Source organism: Pelophylax lessonae, assembly GCF_965119305.1.
Source record: "Pelophylax lessonae genome assembly, chromosome: 1".
NCBI lineage: Eukaryota > Metazoa > Chordata > Amphibia > Anura > Ranidae > Pelophylax > Pelophylax lessonae.
The window spans coordinates 535,488,894-535,504,520 of record NC_138768.1 but is presented as its reverse complement, the minus strand read 5'-3'; the positions used below and the strand labels follow the sequence as shown (position 1 = coordinate 535,504,520).

The window sequence follows — 15,627 nt, the reverse complement described above, 5'->3', positions numbered from 1 at the left end:
GGGACAGGACGACTGGTTGCAATCGAGGGAAAGATGAATGCGGCCAAGTACAGGGATATCCTGGACAAAAACCTTCTCCAGAGTGCTCTGGACCTCAGACTGGGCCGAAGGTTTACCTTCCAACAAGACAATGACCCTAAGCACACAGCTAAAATAACGAAGGAGTGGCTTCACAACAACTCCGTGACTGTTCTTGAATGGCCCAGCCAGAGCCCTGACTTAAACCCAATTGAGCATCTCTGGAGAGACCTAAAAATGGCTGTCCACCAACGTTTACCATCCAACCTGACAGAACTGGAGAGGATCTGCAAGGAGGAATGGCAGAGGATCCCCAAATCCAGGTGTGAAAGACTTGTTGCATCTTTCCCAAAAAGACTCCTGGCTGTATTAGATCAAAAGGGGGCTTCTACTAAATACTGAGCAAAGGGTCTGAATACTTAGGACCATGTGATATTTCAGTTTTTCTTTTTTAATAAATCTGCAACAATGTCAACAATTCTGTGTTTTTCTGTCAGTATGGGGTGCTATGTGTACATTCATGAGGAAGAAGAATGAACTTAAATGATTTTAGCAAATGGCTGCAATATAACAAAGAGTGAAAAATTTAAGGGGGGTCTGAATACTTTCCGTACCCACTGTATATATACACACACTGAGCCTTCTATAGCGTAAGGACTGGTTCACACCATATGCAGCTTAGTGTGTTTTTATTATGTATTAAAAAAAAAAAAAAAAAAAAAAAAAGAAGAAGAAGAAGTAGCATGCTCAGTGTGTGACATGGAGTTCACACCAGTGCAGTGCATTCCTGGGCAGTCAACAAGTAGAACATGTCACATTTTTTCTGTATGCAACGCATCTGGAATGCAGCAAACACACACCGGAATGCACATGTCCTCAATCTGGAAATGGGAAAAAAAAAAACCACACTGAATTTCATCAAAAACCAGCATGCAGAAACTCATCTGGAACACAGAAATTGTGGCGTGAACCAGCCCATAAGTTGCCAATGTAACAGAAGAATAAAGTTGGCCATGCGCACATAGATTTCTTTTGTTCAACCTACATGCTTAACAAAACAAAAAGAAGTCTAATCCGATTCCTCCATTCATGCTAAATAGTGCAGATGGTGGAATCTTCCCTACCGGGTATTGTATCCTGACAAGCAGCCCCTGCGGCTGTCAGAGTGCAATACCCAGCAGGGAAGATTTCTCCATTCATATGCTTTAGCTCCAATTTTCTGCCTGGCTCCATTGATCTTCGCTGATGGCACAAGGTGGAGATTGTGACATCACAGATTGCTTATTCACTTCGTCCAATCAGAGAACACCTTGCAAAGAGTGATTCTCTGCTTGCACAGCAGGCCCACAGGTATGGCATAGTTATTCTTACATTGGTACAAGCTGGTTCAATGCAAAAAAATCCATACCCAGAGTTCAGCTTTAAAAGATTCAATCTTGATTAGGTTTCCATTGGATTAGTTTCATGTCTCATGATGCATCCAAGAATAGCTGCTACTGCAACATCATGATTTACCGTGAGCCAAATTAATCCTCCGCTGCAAAAACGTGAGCTATAGTCACACCAGGCTCCTCCAGAGAGGCAACGTGAGGGCATGGTTTTCAGAACAGCAGCGCATTGCAATGCCAATTTTACAGGGAGCATATGTTTAAAGTGTGCATAGATTTCATCTATAAACCACAGCTTCCTAAAGGATGCTCTTTATTTGAACTCTGAAATCTCTGCCAACCAATATGACTATTGGCAAGTGGAAAATCCAGTTTGGTGACATTCTAATCACCAAAGCGTCTATTTGCCCATTGTTAATGCATACAGGAGATGTGAGGTTTTACTGATATAACTTTTAATAGGTCATAAGTGACTGTGTATCTAAACCCAAAAACCAAAGTGTGAGGCTGTGAGGCTCCTTCCACAGTGGAGAAATCCACCAGTGGATCCACCTGCTCAGCAGGGGGGGGGGGGGATCTCTCCTATAATCCATACTGAGCAGGTGGATGACAGGTCCGTGCACGCTCTGCTGATTTAGAGTGGACACAGACACAGCCCGCCCTCCTCTACGGGCTGTTGGATGGAACAAAACAGACCACCTGTCAGTTTCCATTCGACTGGCATCTGATCCAATCCAATCAAACAGAACAGATCTCCATCCATCTGTTTTTAGCAGACAGGATTGGATGTTGGCAGGTGTCATCGGACACCCGCAGCTCCATAGAGGGCAATGGATGGTCCGAATGGGTCTGCCTGAAAAACTGACAGGCCCAATTTGTCCTCCTGTGTAAAAGGGGACCGAAATATTGCAGCTTACTAGGGTGTGGTGGTCTGCCAGAACACATTTACTATCCTAAAGTGACAACAGTCACAGACTGTCCTTTATAAAGGAGAAGTGTGGTCACCCTATGACAGAACACCTACTGCTCTCTATAACAAAGGGGGGGGGGGATTGTAGTCCATAGAAAGAGCTCTGAACAAAACTATCTTGCAAGAGTGCAGTTAGGCCAGCACTGGACATTACCCCCTCATAGGTTTTCTGGCAGGATCAACAAACAATATTTGCACCTACTGTATACTGAAAAAGGTAATACAAACTGTCAGTGGTACTGTATATTTAACAGGCCAAAAAGGGGCAAAAAAGTGAGGTTCATTGTTAGGGTCTACATACAATTTAGGCATCATATGCGCACGCTAGAGGAGTAACTAAAACCTTCAGGGCCCTGGTGCAAGAAACCATGAAGGGTCCCCTGGACCCCTGGTCGGGGCCCTTCCCTTCAAGCCTGGGGCTCGTCCCACTGATCCTGGGGCCCTTTACTCTCGTTGTGAGAACCTTTAACAAGTTCTGCAGTGGGCCCCCTTCCTGCCATCTTTGCGCCTCCCTATGGTAGTGGAATGCCAGGGCCCGGTTGCAAGTGTGACCTTTGCGATCCTGGAAGTTCACCTACTGATGTCAGTAGTTTTTATTTTTTGGTATTTTAATTGTATTATATTATTTTTTTTTTTTTTTAAAACGTCACCAACTATGACTCTGTCCATTCAGAAAAGGAAGGAGCTGGTAAATTACATATTAACCGACCCTTCCTGGTTTTCTATTGTGACACATTCCCTGCAGCAGCCAGCAGGAGAGGAAAGGGAGTACAGTGGGGTAGCACATTCGGGGGGGGGGGGGGTGATCCAGGGGCCCAGAGACAGCAGAACACAAGTGAACTGGATAGGAGGAATGGCGGGGGCAGCATACAGGGAAACCAATCTCCTCCATTTTCCTCCTGCAGCTACAGGACGACGAAAGTGATTCCTCTACATGCTGCCCCCTACCCCCTCTCCTATCCAGGTGTACAGGGGAGCCGCACAGGCCCCCTGGAGCATGGGGCAAAGTTACAACTGCAACCCCTGTAGTTACGCCCCTGCCGCACGCTGACCTCAATAGGGAACCAGCAATTGCAGGTGACCTACACAATCCAAATAATCAAATTTATTACTCCAACATCAAAAAACCTAAATCTGATTAGTTGCTCTGGATTTGATAATATTTTACTGCCACTTGTTTGAATATGGATGATATGGTCATCCTATTACCAATATGTAGTTACTTTAATTACAGATATGAATCCATTGTGAAGTATGTTGGAACTCAAGGGATGCAGTTTATAAACGTGAGTGACAACATCTTTTGTTCTCAAAATTTGTTAAAATAATGTCACTTTCCATATACATGCAATGACTTCACCACGCAAACATGTTTTTTTTACGGGATGATGCACCTATATTGATGTCACATACCTAATATAGTGTATTGGTGCCAAGTTTAATCTAATAGCATACGAAATACACATGAATAAGCTCTTAAAATTAAATGTGCACGCACTTAGAGCTAGATGTCTTGTTACACATACTGTAAATGCCAAGCAAACAGCATACTACCAGCCATGACAATTTGGCCACTGGGTGGCACTGTTCAATGGGATACCAAGGGGACTGCTTTTGACACTTGATTATAGAGTTACATTGTTGAATATTTTCATAGTTGTAATGTTACAAAAATAAGGATGTGTTTACATCAAAAAATATTGTAGGCATGCAAATGCAACAGAACGCTGCAGGGCAAGAACAATAATATTTCCATAATTAACTTGCAAAAGACAGGGGAAAAAAAATGTACTGGTAATAAAATTGTGTAATAAGAGCATTAGATTGGAAAGATGGGCATGTAAATGCATATTCCTGCCCAGAGCTCCCTTAAGTCCCATCACACAAATAATTACTTGGATGTATAGTGCTCCTCTATTTCCTGTTTGTATGCAAATACAATAAAACCAGGCGCCGCAAGGCCTTAATACACATTTTAAAGGGATCTCCACAAAGATTAATTTTTCCTGATAATCGCATTCAGCATTTTAGGTCATCCTGAGAATCTGCAGTCAATCACTTAGATGGGAAGGGCAGTCACAGTCCCTCAGTCACAGTCCCTCCGCAGGAGTTGGAATGTAGCATATGTATAAACTACAAAGCCCATTCTAAGGTTCACTTCAAAAGGCCTGACCCCTGTCAATCACTCATAGAACAGGAGTCTACCCCCTCACAATTCACATGTCTAGATTGGTTTGTAAAATCTGACAGTCCATGTGACAATTATTACAAAAACGGTGCAAGAAATGGGCTGCCATCGCAGATCTCCGCTTATGAAAATGCTAGTTGCTTGGCTGATCAAAATAATAGGTTGCAACTAACGCAAATCAGGATTTCTCACTTTTTTCTGATGTCAATGGCTGCAAGAATGCTCAAAATGATTGAATCCTGAGACAATCAAACTAACAATTTTAGAATTTGGTTAGCAGTTGCAATCTCCTCACTTCCCTGTTATTTCTATACAAGCTTAAGCCAACCATGATTTAAAGTCCATAAAGTCCAAATAGTCCTTTGAGTCTCCCCCTTATTTAGGGCTGGTTCACACTGAAGTGATGTCAGATATCGTAGGTGATTGGCACCGCACTGCTGTGCCAGGCAAATTCAGCCATACAGATTGTATGGCTGAATTTGCATCGCATTCGGACCAAACTCCTGCAGGACCCCATTTTTGGTCCGCATCAGAATCGGATTGCATGGCTGTTCACACCCATGTGACCGATTTCTGTCCAAATTGACAGTTCGCACTGCAATATGCGAACTGACCTGGAGGGGTCATTAACTTTGTATTGACACTCCCAGCAATTCGCATATGGCAGTGTAAACTGCCTGGAAGTCGGGTCCGCAGTGGACTCGCAGCGTTCTCGAATCACACCAGTGTGAACCGAGCCTTACTGTTGACTAACTGTGCTGGAAGTCTATTCCAAGTAACTACACATTTGGTACCCTTTCTAATGCAGGGTACACACTTATGACTAAGGCCTTATAGGCAGAAACGCGTCAACTGATCTTAGCAGTTGTGTTCTGTGGTTCCTGAATAAAGATGAAGATTTTTGAATAAAGATGAAGAGCAGCTACTGGTGTGTGGATCGTCTTTCTACAAGGGTACACACCAAGCTTTTTTTTTTTTTTTAACGGCAGAACGGTAAAAAAACACCTGACAGATTACTGTACTAACACAAGCGACATTGGTGTGGCGATCTCACCACTGTCTACTGTGTTCTGACAGGGGGGACCCCCCCCCTGCCAGAACACACTGATCAGCACTCACAACCATTGGCTGGTCGGATGCTGGTTTTCCAGCATGCCCATTCGATAGAAGCCAGTCGTGAGACCCGCTTCTGTCGGACAGCGAGTCCTACACGCGAGCCGAAAGTCACCCTGTTACCTCTGAATTGACTATTTTCCACTGATTTACAGCCCATATGTACCCAGCCTAAGGTTAGTTTTAAACTTTCCTCCTACCTTTTCTTTCCTGACCAGCTCGAGGTCATGTCCCGATGTTTTTGACCTTCGATCCTTGTTGAAAATACTGACGACCTGAATCTTATTCCCATCCTAAGAGCCTGTTCACACCCAAATAAGATGGTGGAAAGGGCGCATTCTGTGCACCCATCGAACATAGCTTTGTGATAAACATAGCAAGATTTCCAGCACACCGCAAAACTTTTTGCAGATATTTAATACTTCAATGACTTAGGCCGGCCATACACGGAGCAAATTTCTTTCCCGCAACCCCAAATAAATTTGCTTGATTCCCCCCGTAAACACAGTGTTGATGAGGGAATCTCTCCTGTTGAGCCATTGTCTTCCCACAGCGGGGAAAGCCATCCCTGCTGGGAGAAGACAGTGATTATTGCTAGCGGCTTTAGCGATAATCGCAGGTAAACCCCAGAAGGCTGGTTGTACCCAAGGTTGATCGATCAACTTGGTACATTCCGCCTGCCCATACACAATGAATCTCAGACGGTTCCTGTTAAACCGGCCGAGAATCGAAACATGTATGGCCTGCCTTAGTCGTCATCAACACAGTTAATACATCATCCACAGAACAATCAGGCCACCCACAGCCAGAATAAGCCTTATGTTCTAAATGGCCATGCAAATATCACACGCCAAACCTTTGACACGGCCTGAAAACAGTTTTTATTGCTACTAATGCATGGCCCTATATAGGATTTAAGCTGGCTATATTCCTGGTTCATAAACAAGGCAGTGATTTACATTTTTGTCCAAATTCCATACTCAGTCACTCGGTTCTATACTAATCAGTTTAAATTTAGTGGACAGCAAATTGCCGCTTAAAGCGTCAACCAATGAAATCAGAAGGGCACAGGCTTTGGGATTTCCAAGGGTCATTCAGTCCCCAGTGACCAAGGCTGAGTTCTCATCACTGTGACACTGATATATTGTCTAAATATAGAAGAGAACAAATAAATTCCACAGCTGACATTATCCTACTACCAGAGACTGGAGGCTACTCAGGCAGCATTCCACAGCATACAGTACATGGTGTACAAGCTGATCGAGATAAACAAACCACTTTATTTCAACATCAAGTCACCATGGCCATTAACAGTTGTAGGCTGATTATCTTCCTAAGTAGTCACTGAGTCACTACAGGAGACTGTGAGCTCACCCAGCACACTACATGCAGCTGATGTAACTGGAATGATCACAAACAAGTCTATGTCAAATCTATTTTTATAGCGTGGCTTTCAAATGTCATTTCAAAACAGTACTAGCACAGTAGTCAAAGCAAATGATGTGCATTTAGGAATTAACAAAGGAGCTAGACTTAGACTGGCCATACATTATACAATTTTCCATTAGATTTACCAAAACCATATAATATGGAGGTCAAACGGAAACACTTTCAATTTGTATGCAATCAGGCAGGTCCTTGCACTACATAGTTTAAAGGTACATCTAAATTAAAATTGAACAATGCATGGCCAGCCACCATTTTATAATAAACCAAGAGCAGCCATTCTCACCTAGGGTACTATAAAACCTTAGGGTTCATCCAGAGTTTGCTAGGGGTTCCCTGAGCTATGGCTGACTAACATCCAATCTGATGATACCTGCATGGATCCTGATCAAACACCAATTGACAGAGCCAGCATTTTCCCCAATGATCTTATTATCTGTCAGCAAAGGAGGGGAAGCTTTCTGATCACAACTGTAAGGGGGTATTTTTCCCACTGACCGCCAGTTAACTGTTTTTAGCAGCGATTCTGAGGAAACTGAAAAGGGTTCTTCTGGGTCAAAAAGGTTTTTAAAAGCTGCCTTAGACACAATCATTATTTCAAGTGTTTTTCCGGATCAAAAAGTTTAGGGGAGGCTAGACACAACCAGGGTTCCCCAATTAATTTTAAGGGTTCACAGGGTCTAAAAGACTATCCTAGACTGACAGGGGTTCTCAGGGACCTGAACATTAGCTCCTCTTGACCAAAAATGTTAGGAAAGCCTACCCTGGACAAAAGTAGGGGTTCCCAAAGTCCTAAAACCTATTTAAAGGGTTCTTCTGGGTCAAAGAAGGGCTGGCCTAGATACAAGCAGGGGATCCTGAAGACCTAAAAATAATTTCAAGGGTTCTTCTCGATCAATTTAGGGCTGCCCTAGACAAAAGCAGGGATTCCAAAGACCTAAAAATGATTTGAGGGGTTTTACTGGATCAAAGATGGGCTGCCCTAGACACAAGCAGGGGTTCCAAAGACCTAAAAACGATTTTAAGAGTTTTACTGGATCAAAGATGGGCTGCCCTAGACACAAGCAGGGATTCCGAAGACCTAAAAATGATTTGAGGGGTTTTACTGGATCAAAGATGGGCTGCCCTAGACACAAGCAGGGGTTCCAAAGACCTAAAAACGATTTTAAGAGTTTTACTGGATCAAAGATGGGCTGCCCTAGACACAAGCAGGGATTCCGAAGACCTAAAAATTATTTTAAGGGTTTTACTGGGTCAAAGATGGGCTGCCCTAGACACAAGCAGGGGTTCCAAAGACCTAAAAACGATTCTAAGAGTTTTACTGGATCAAAGATGGGCTGCCCTAGACACAAGCAGGGGTTCCAAAGACCTAAAAACGATTTTAAGGGTTTTACTGGATCAAAGATGGGCTGCCCTAGACACAAGCAGGGGTTCCAAAGACCTAAAAACGATTCTAAGAGTTTTACTGGATCAAAGATGGGCTGCCCTAGACACAAGCAGGGGTTCCAAAGACCTAAAAACGATTTTAAGGGTTTTACTGGATCAAAGATGGGCTGCCCTAGACACAAGCAGGGGTTCCAAAGACCTAAAAACGATTTTAAGGGTTTTACTGGCTCAAAGATGGGCTGCCCTAGACACAAGCAGGGGTTCCAAAGACCTAAAAACGATTTTAAGGGTTTTACTGGATCAAAGATGGGCTGCCCTAGACACAAGCAGGGGTTCCAAAGACCTATGAAATATTTCAAGGGTTCTTCTCGATCAAACAAGGGCTGTCCCTAAACATAAGTAGGTACAGTAAACCCCCCTCCATTGTGGGGGTTACGTTCCGGACCCAGCCACGAAAAGTGAAAATACGTGAAATAGAAAAACCCTATTAAAATACACTGTAGGCATGTTTTTTTTACTGTCACTGTACGTGTAAAAGCATTAAGGTCTTTAAAACACACTTAAAAACAATAGAAACTCATTTAAACACATAAAAGATACTGAAAGACATAGCAAGAGCTATGGAAAACACAAAAATATTTCATTTTTAATGCTTTATATAGTAAAATAACATTACAAAAAAAAAAAACGCAATATACCAGGACCGCAAAAACTGAACCACGATGGAGCGGGGGTTTACTGTATTCCAAAAGCCCTTAAAATTTTAAAGGTTCTTTTGGATCAATTTAGGGGCTGCCCTAGACACAAACAGGGATTCCAAAGACCTAAAAAAAAAATATTTCAAAAGGTTCTTCTGGATCAAATGAGAACTGCCATAGACACAAGCAGGGGATGCTGAATACCTAAAAATTATTTCAAGGGTTCTTCTGGATCAAAGAAGGGCTATCCTAGATAAGCAGGTGATCCCGAAGACCTAAAAGTATTTCAAGGGTTCTTTTTAATCAAAGGAGGACTGCCCTAGACACAAGCAGGGGATCCTGCAGACCTATATATATATATATATATATATATATATATATATATATATATATATATATATATATATATATATATATATATATATATATATATATATATATATATATGTCAAAGGTTCTTCTGGGTACAAATGTTTGTGAATGCCTGCACTAGACACATGGCTAGTTCTAATCAGACCCCCCCCACTGATGTTCAGACCCCACACCATGCACACTACTATCAGTCACAGATTGGCTGGTTCCAGCACAGTCCTAGAAGTACAATACACCTGATAGAAAATACCTGGGACACTGAATGACCTGTAAATTCAGCTTGATGATCGATCAATCAATCAATGATAATGTGCTGAACTTCTTACCTCCAAGATTCTGATCCGGGCTGTAGTAGGTCCGATCAGAGCACACATCCGATAATTTCTGCAGATTATAGGATTCGATTTAGAATAGGGAAGTCCAAGAGAAAGCAGAAAAAGTCTAGGACTGTCCTTTAAATGCGATCATTATCCCCGGCGATCAGAAGGACGAGCACGCTGAGATCTGGCATAGACTACGCTGCTGTGTTTTCATGTGCACTTGTTTCTTGGTTTCAAATCACATTCAAAGTTCACTCCTCCCACACTTCTTCCCTGTCCTCCTCCTCCTCCTCTTCTTCCCTGTCCTCCTCCTCCTCCTCTTCTTCTTTTCTGTCCTCCCACTCTGTGATCCCACCCGTGTACACACACACAAAGCCTTCACATGGTGAATCATTCAGCTCCAGCAGGGCAAAGCAATCCCCTTCCCCCCTCCCAGTTGTAGCTTCAGGGCCACTGGGGAGACTGGGAAATATAGCAAGACGAAATGGGAACAGGTCAAGGAGGAGTGGGCTGCTAACTTCAATTGCTAGCTCTGGGAATTTCCTTCATTACAAGCAGGGCAACATGCCTTCTCAATAGAGGAGACTTGCAAATTCACCTGGGTTTCTGAAAAGAGCTGCTTGAGATTTTTTTTTAAAAACATTTTAGGCTTCAGCATTTTTTTAGGTGATGCAAGTCTATTTACTAGAAAAGAAAACGTGTAAAAAAAAAAAAAAAAAAAAAAACGCACATTTTTCAGGCGCTTCCAGTGAAGCGTTCAGCTCCGCCCGAAAAGGTAATTTTATTAATTACATGTACTTATAAAGCCCCATCAATTTACGCAGCATTTTACATATGCAGTATATTATACATTCACATCAGTCTTTGCCCTTGAGCTTACAATCAAGTCCCTAATGCCTCGTACATACGTTCAGATAATCGTACGATAAAACTCGCTTTCGACCCGATCGCACGATAATCTGATCATTAGTACACAGCTTTTGACAGCTGATCACGATAGTTCGTCCAACAAAATCTGAAGGGATAAACAGGAAAACTTATTTTGTACAATAGCCTAGCGAACGACAATCGTTTAATCAGTACACTATGCGCCCGCTACAAATCGATCGACAAAGACTGCGCATGATCAGGAACACTAAAATAGCACGGAAAAAGCCTGGCTGCCATTGTTTTTGTTTTGCACCATCTGATACGTAGCTACGCAACCAGGAAGCTTTTCCAGAATCATCCGAAAAAAATCCTAGGGTTTCTATCCGCTCAGATTTGACGGATCGGATCGGATGTCAGCGGGCATTTCTCCACTGACATCCGATGCCCCATAGAGATGCATGGGGCATCCGTTCAGATCCGCCTGAAAAACGGACAGGTGGATCTGAGCGGTCCATTTGTGTGAAAGGGGCCTTAGTGCCGGTTCATATTTATGCGATCTCAGAGATTGCATGTAATTCGGAGCGCACTGCTCCTAAAATTACATGCGATGTCTGTGTGGTGCAAATTCAGCCTGAATTCGCTGAATTTGGCTGAATATGGCTGAATTTGCACCGGACCCTTTTTTTGGTCCGCAGCAGAATTGGATCGCATGGTGGTTCACACTAGTGCGATCTGATTCTGTGTGAACTCTCAGCTCGCAATATGCGATATGATCTGGGGGAGTCGGATGCGATGCAGGAACACGCTGTATATTCGCAGCGTTCCCGCAGCGCATAAATGTAAACCGGCACTTAGAGCCTTCATTACATGCGATCGGATGTGCGGATGCGAATTCAGCCATACACTTTGTATGACTGAATTCGCACTGCCCCCGCACAAAAGACGCACAGGACCCTTTTTTCCAGCCGCATCAGGATAGGATCGCACAGTGGTTCACACTTGTGCGATCCGATCCTGTGCGAACTGTCAGATCGCACTGCGATCAAACTGGGGGTGTCGTTAACATTTGATTGACACCCCCTGCGTATCGCATATGGCAGTGTGAACTGCCAAATGTGCAGATGCGATGCGGGAACAGGCTGCGAATTCGCAGCCTTCCCGCATCGCACAAGTGTGAACCGGGACTTACAGACGAAAGTTCATTCCTTGTAAAAGAACAAAATGATACATTGTAAAACATTGTGTTTATAGTTATTTCCCAGCCTTAACAATGTTTATAAATAATGCTGAAGGGTCTTTTTTTTTTTTTTTTTTTTTGACAGCTGTGAGTGAGCAGACAACAACTCTGCTCTGTATGAATGGAGGAAATGCCATTTTAAGATCATGAGGGTGGGGGGGAGGGGGGGGTGAATTGAGATTGTGATTTTTTTTTAACAATTAATCGTGCAGCTCTAAAACACAGTGATAGGAAAGTGAAGGTACAGTTAGGATATGCTACTGAGAAGACCAGTATTAAGATACAACTGATTGGAAAGCTCTAGCTCTGACTGATAGCAGTATAGCAGGTGAGTCCTTTACAGAGAGACCACTGCTTCCACACAGATGCTTTCTCTACAACATGTAGGCAGGGACAGGCTTTTCTGTGGCTGCTTTCAAAGCGAACTGTAAACGTGTATATGGTTGCATCTTCATGGTATGTCGATGCAAAATAATTTCAAATGATAACAGATTGTATCATGTGCTATCCAAAATATCTACTTGTGCTTCAACAGTCCGGATCTTTCAGATTTGTGCTAAATTTGTCACAGATTTTGGTGATGGCTTTTGGTGCTTAAAGTGTTACTAAACCCCGGACCCTGCATTTACCATATCTGGTCTCCCACGGTACACAGAACATGGAAATGCAATAGTTTTAGTAAATATAAACTGCTAAATACCTTTTCTAATTAGCAGTATATAGCAGTCTTGTAACTTCTATCAGTGTCCAGCCAAGCACTGGTTAAAGTGGTTGTAAACTCTGTTACATCACTTATACCTGCAAGTAAGCCTATAATAAGACTTACCTGTAGGTACTGTGACTATCTCCTAAACTTACACAATTTAGGAGATATTCAACGTGGATGCAGCTGATGACATCATTGGCACATGCGCTCTGCTGTCATCGAGACTTATGCCACTTACAGCACCAGACCCCCACGAACACAGAAGAAACACCGGGGAGCAGTGGCGTAGCGTGGGGGGTGCAGGGGGGCGGGCCGCACCGGGCGCAACATCTGGGGGGGGGCGCATCCGCAGTGTCACTCTGTCTGACTCTGACATACACAGTTCACACACTGTCTGCGGCTGCCTCCATCTTTAGCCTGGGATATGTCCAGCGCGGCTGCCCTATGGCTGAAAATGGCGGGTCGGGGCGGGCCTAGACTGTGTCTCACCTGCACATTGGTCAGTGGCGGCTGGTGCATTGGGGGTGCAGGGGCGCTGCCCCCCCATCCATGCCCCTGGCCCCCTAATCTACATGCGGGGCGCCTAATCTACAAGCTGGTCACTCTGCATTGAAAGGAGGCACGATGATCTCTCTGCATGGAAGGGGGGCACGGCACGCTGGTCACTCTGCATTGAATGGGGGCACACTGGTCTCTCTGCATTGAAAGGAGGCATGCTGGTCTCTCTGCATTGAAGGGGGCTCGCTGGTCTCTCTGCATTGAATGGAGGCACGCTGGTCTCTTTGCATTGACAGGGGGAACGCTGGTCTCTCTGCATTGAAGGGGGCACGCTGGTCATTCTGCATTGAAAGGGGGCACGCTGGTCATTCTGCATTGAAAGGGGGCACGCTGGTCATTCTGCATTGAAAGGGGGCACGATGATCTCTCTGCATTGAAGGGGGGCACGCTGGTCTCGGTGCATTGAAAAGGGGCACGCTGGTCATTCTGCATTGAAAGGGGGCATGCTTGTCTCACTGCATTGAAGGGGGCATGCTGGTCTCTATGCATTGAAAGGGGGCACGCTGGTCTCTCTGCATTGAAGGGGGCACGCTGGTCATTCTGCATTGAAAGGGGGCACGCTGGTCATTTTGCATTGAAAGGGGCACGCTGGTCATTCTGCATTGAAAGGGGGCACGCTGGTCTCTCTGCATTGAAGGGGGCTCGCTGGTCTCTCTGCATTGAATGGAGGCACGCTGGTCTCTTTGCATTGAAAGGGGGAACGCTGGTCTCTCTGCATTGAAAGGGGGCACGCTGGTCATTCTGCATTGAAAGGGGGCACGCTGGTCATTCTGCATTGAAAGGGGGCACGCTGGTCATTCTGCATTGAAAGGGGGCACGATGATCTCTCTGCATTGAAGGGGGGCACGCTGGTCTCAGTGCATTGAAAAGGGGCACGCTGATAATTCTGCATTGAAAGGGGACACGCTGGTCATTCTGCATTGAAAGGGGGCACGCTGGTCATTCTGCATTGAAAGGGGGCACGCTGGTCATTCTGCATTGAAAGGGGGCACGCTGGTCTCTCTGCATTGAAAGGTGGCATGCTGGTCATTCTGCATTGAAAGGGGGCACGCTGGTCATTCTGCATTGAATGGGGGCACACTGGTCTCTCTGCATTGAAAGGGGGCACGCTGGTCACTCTGAATTGAAAGGGGAAATGCTGGTCACTCTGCATTGAAAGAGGGCATGCTGGTCACTCTGCATTGAAAGGGGGAACGCTGGTCACTCTGCATTGAAAGGGGGCACGTTCGCACTCAATAAAGTGTTTGAAAATAAACTTGCATTTAGATGAATTTTACTTTAATTACATCAGTATTTTTATAACAAACAATGCATGTGCTTAGGGGGTAAGGGTTTCTTTAACTAATCTAGTGGAAGAGACTCGAGTGCTAAAATCCCGCGGGTTAGGGGGCGCAAATTACTTGCCTTGCCCCGGGTGCTGACAACCCACGCTACGCCTCTGCCGGGGAGGGTTGTCAGCCATCACAGTGGTGAGCGGGCACTGCTGGAAGGCCTTTGCTCTAAGGTAAATATTTCATAATGTACTAATATGCAATGCATACTAGCACATTATGCCGTTGTCTTACAGGTTTTTTTTGTTTGTTTTTTTATTTCTTCTATTTTTTATTCTTCAGCAGTTTACAAACTCTTTAAAGCTTGTAGGAGGAGTTTTCATTCTTCTCTGACTGTCCTATGAGGCTGCAGGACCCCTGACTCTATCTGGACAGTGCTGGTTGGCCCTGTGCTGATCACATGCACCCTTCCAAAAGAAAAAACTCTCTAGCAATACACACCAAACTGAGCATGTTCAGAGTGCCTCCAAGGCTCTGTACTATCAGGATTGGGGTCAGTAAAGGAAGGGGAGGATCAGAAAAGACAGGATCAATCAGCCTTTCTACACAATGTAGAGGATTAACCCCTTAGGTTCCACATTGAGTATAACAAGCATGCTTTACTGTGTAAACAGACTGATCTTACTTTTGTGGGTTTAGTAGCACTTTAATGCTCCATGGAACCACTGTACCCACCTAATTTTCAAAAAGTGCATGCCTGGCATGTTGTGACATAGTGAATGGGAACTGTATAGATAAACCCAATATGTACATATGTTTTCCCAATTCATTTGCAAGGATAAAGAACACCATATGGACAAAAAAAAAAATAGCAAATTGGAAATTCTAGTACCTGCTTAAAAAAAGGTATACACACATTTCCTCTGCAATACCATACAAATAATTATAATTTTACATTAGTCGTAAAACTAAAATATTGGTTTTAGCCATTAAAACACCCTAAAAATGCTGTCATACCAGTACAACCTTCACATTTGAATGAACTCATTTCAATACAATAATTATGCCCTGCAGCACAACTGGAAG

The 15,627-nt window shown here is 44.1% G+C and overlaps 1 protein-coding gene across 3 annotated transcripts in view; it reads right to left on the bottom strand.

The window, feature by feature from the left end:
• RASGEF1B (RasGEF domain family member 1B) overlaps positions 1-15,627 on the bottom strand; it is a 627,091-nt gene that overhangs the window by 39,195 nt on the left and 572,269 nt on the right. Inside the window, exon 1 of one of the 3 annotated variants that reach the window (XM_082252852.1) lies at positions 9,847-9,972. The exons of the other annotated variants lie outside the window; for them this stretch is intronic. The gene's annotated coding sequence lies outside the window, so the exon portion shown is untranslated. Of the gene's footprint in view, positions 1-9,846; positions 9,973-15,627 lie in introns of those variants that run through there. 3 annotated transcript variants of the gene reach the window in all.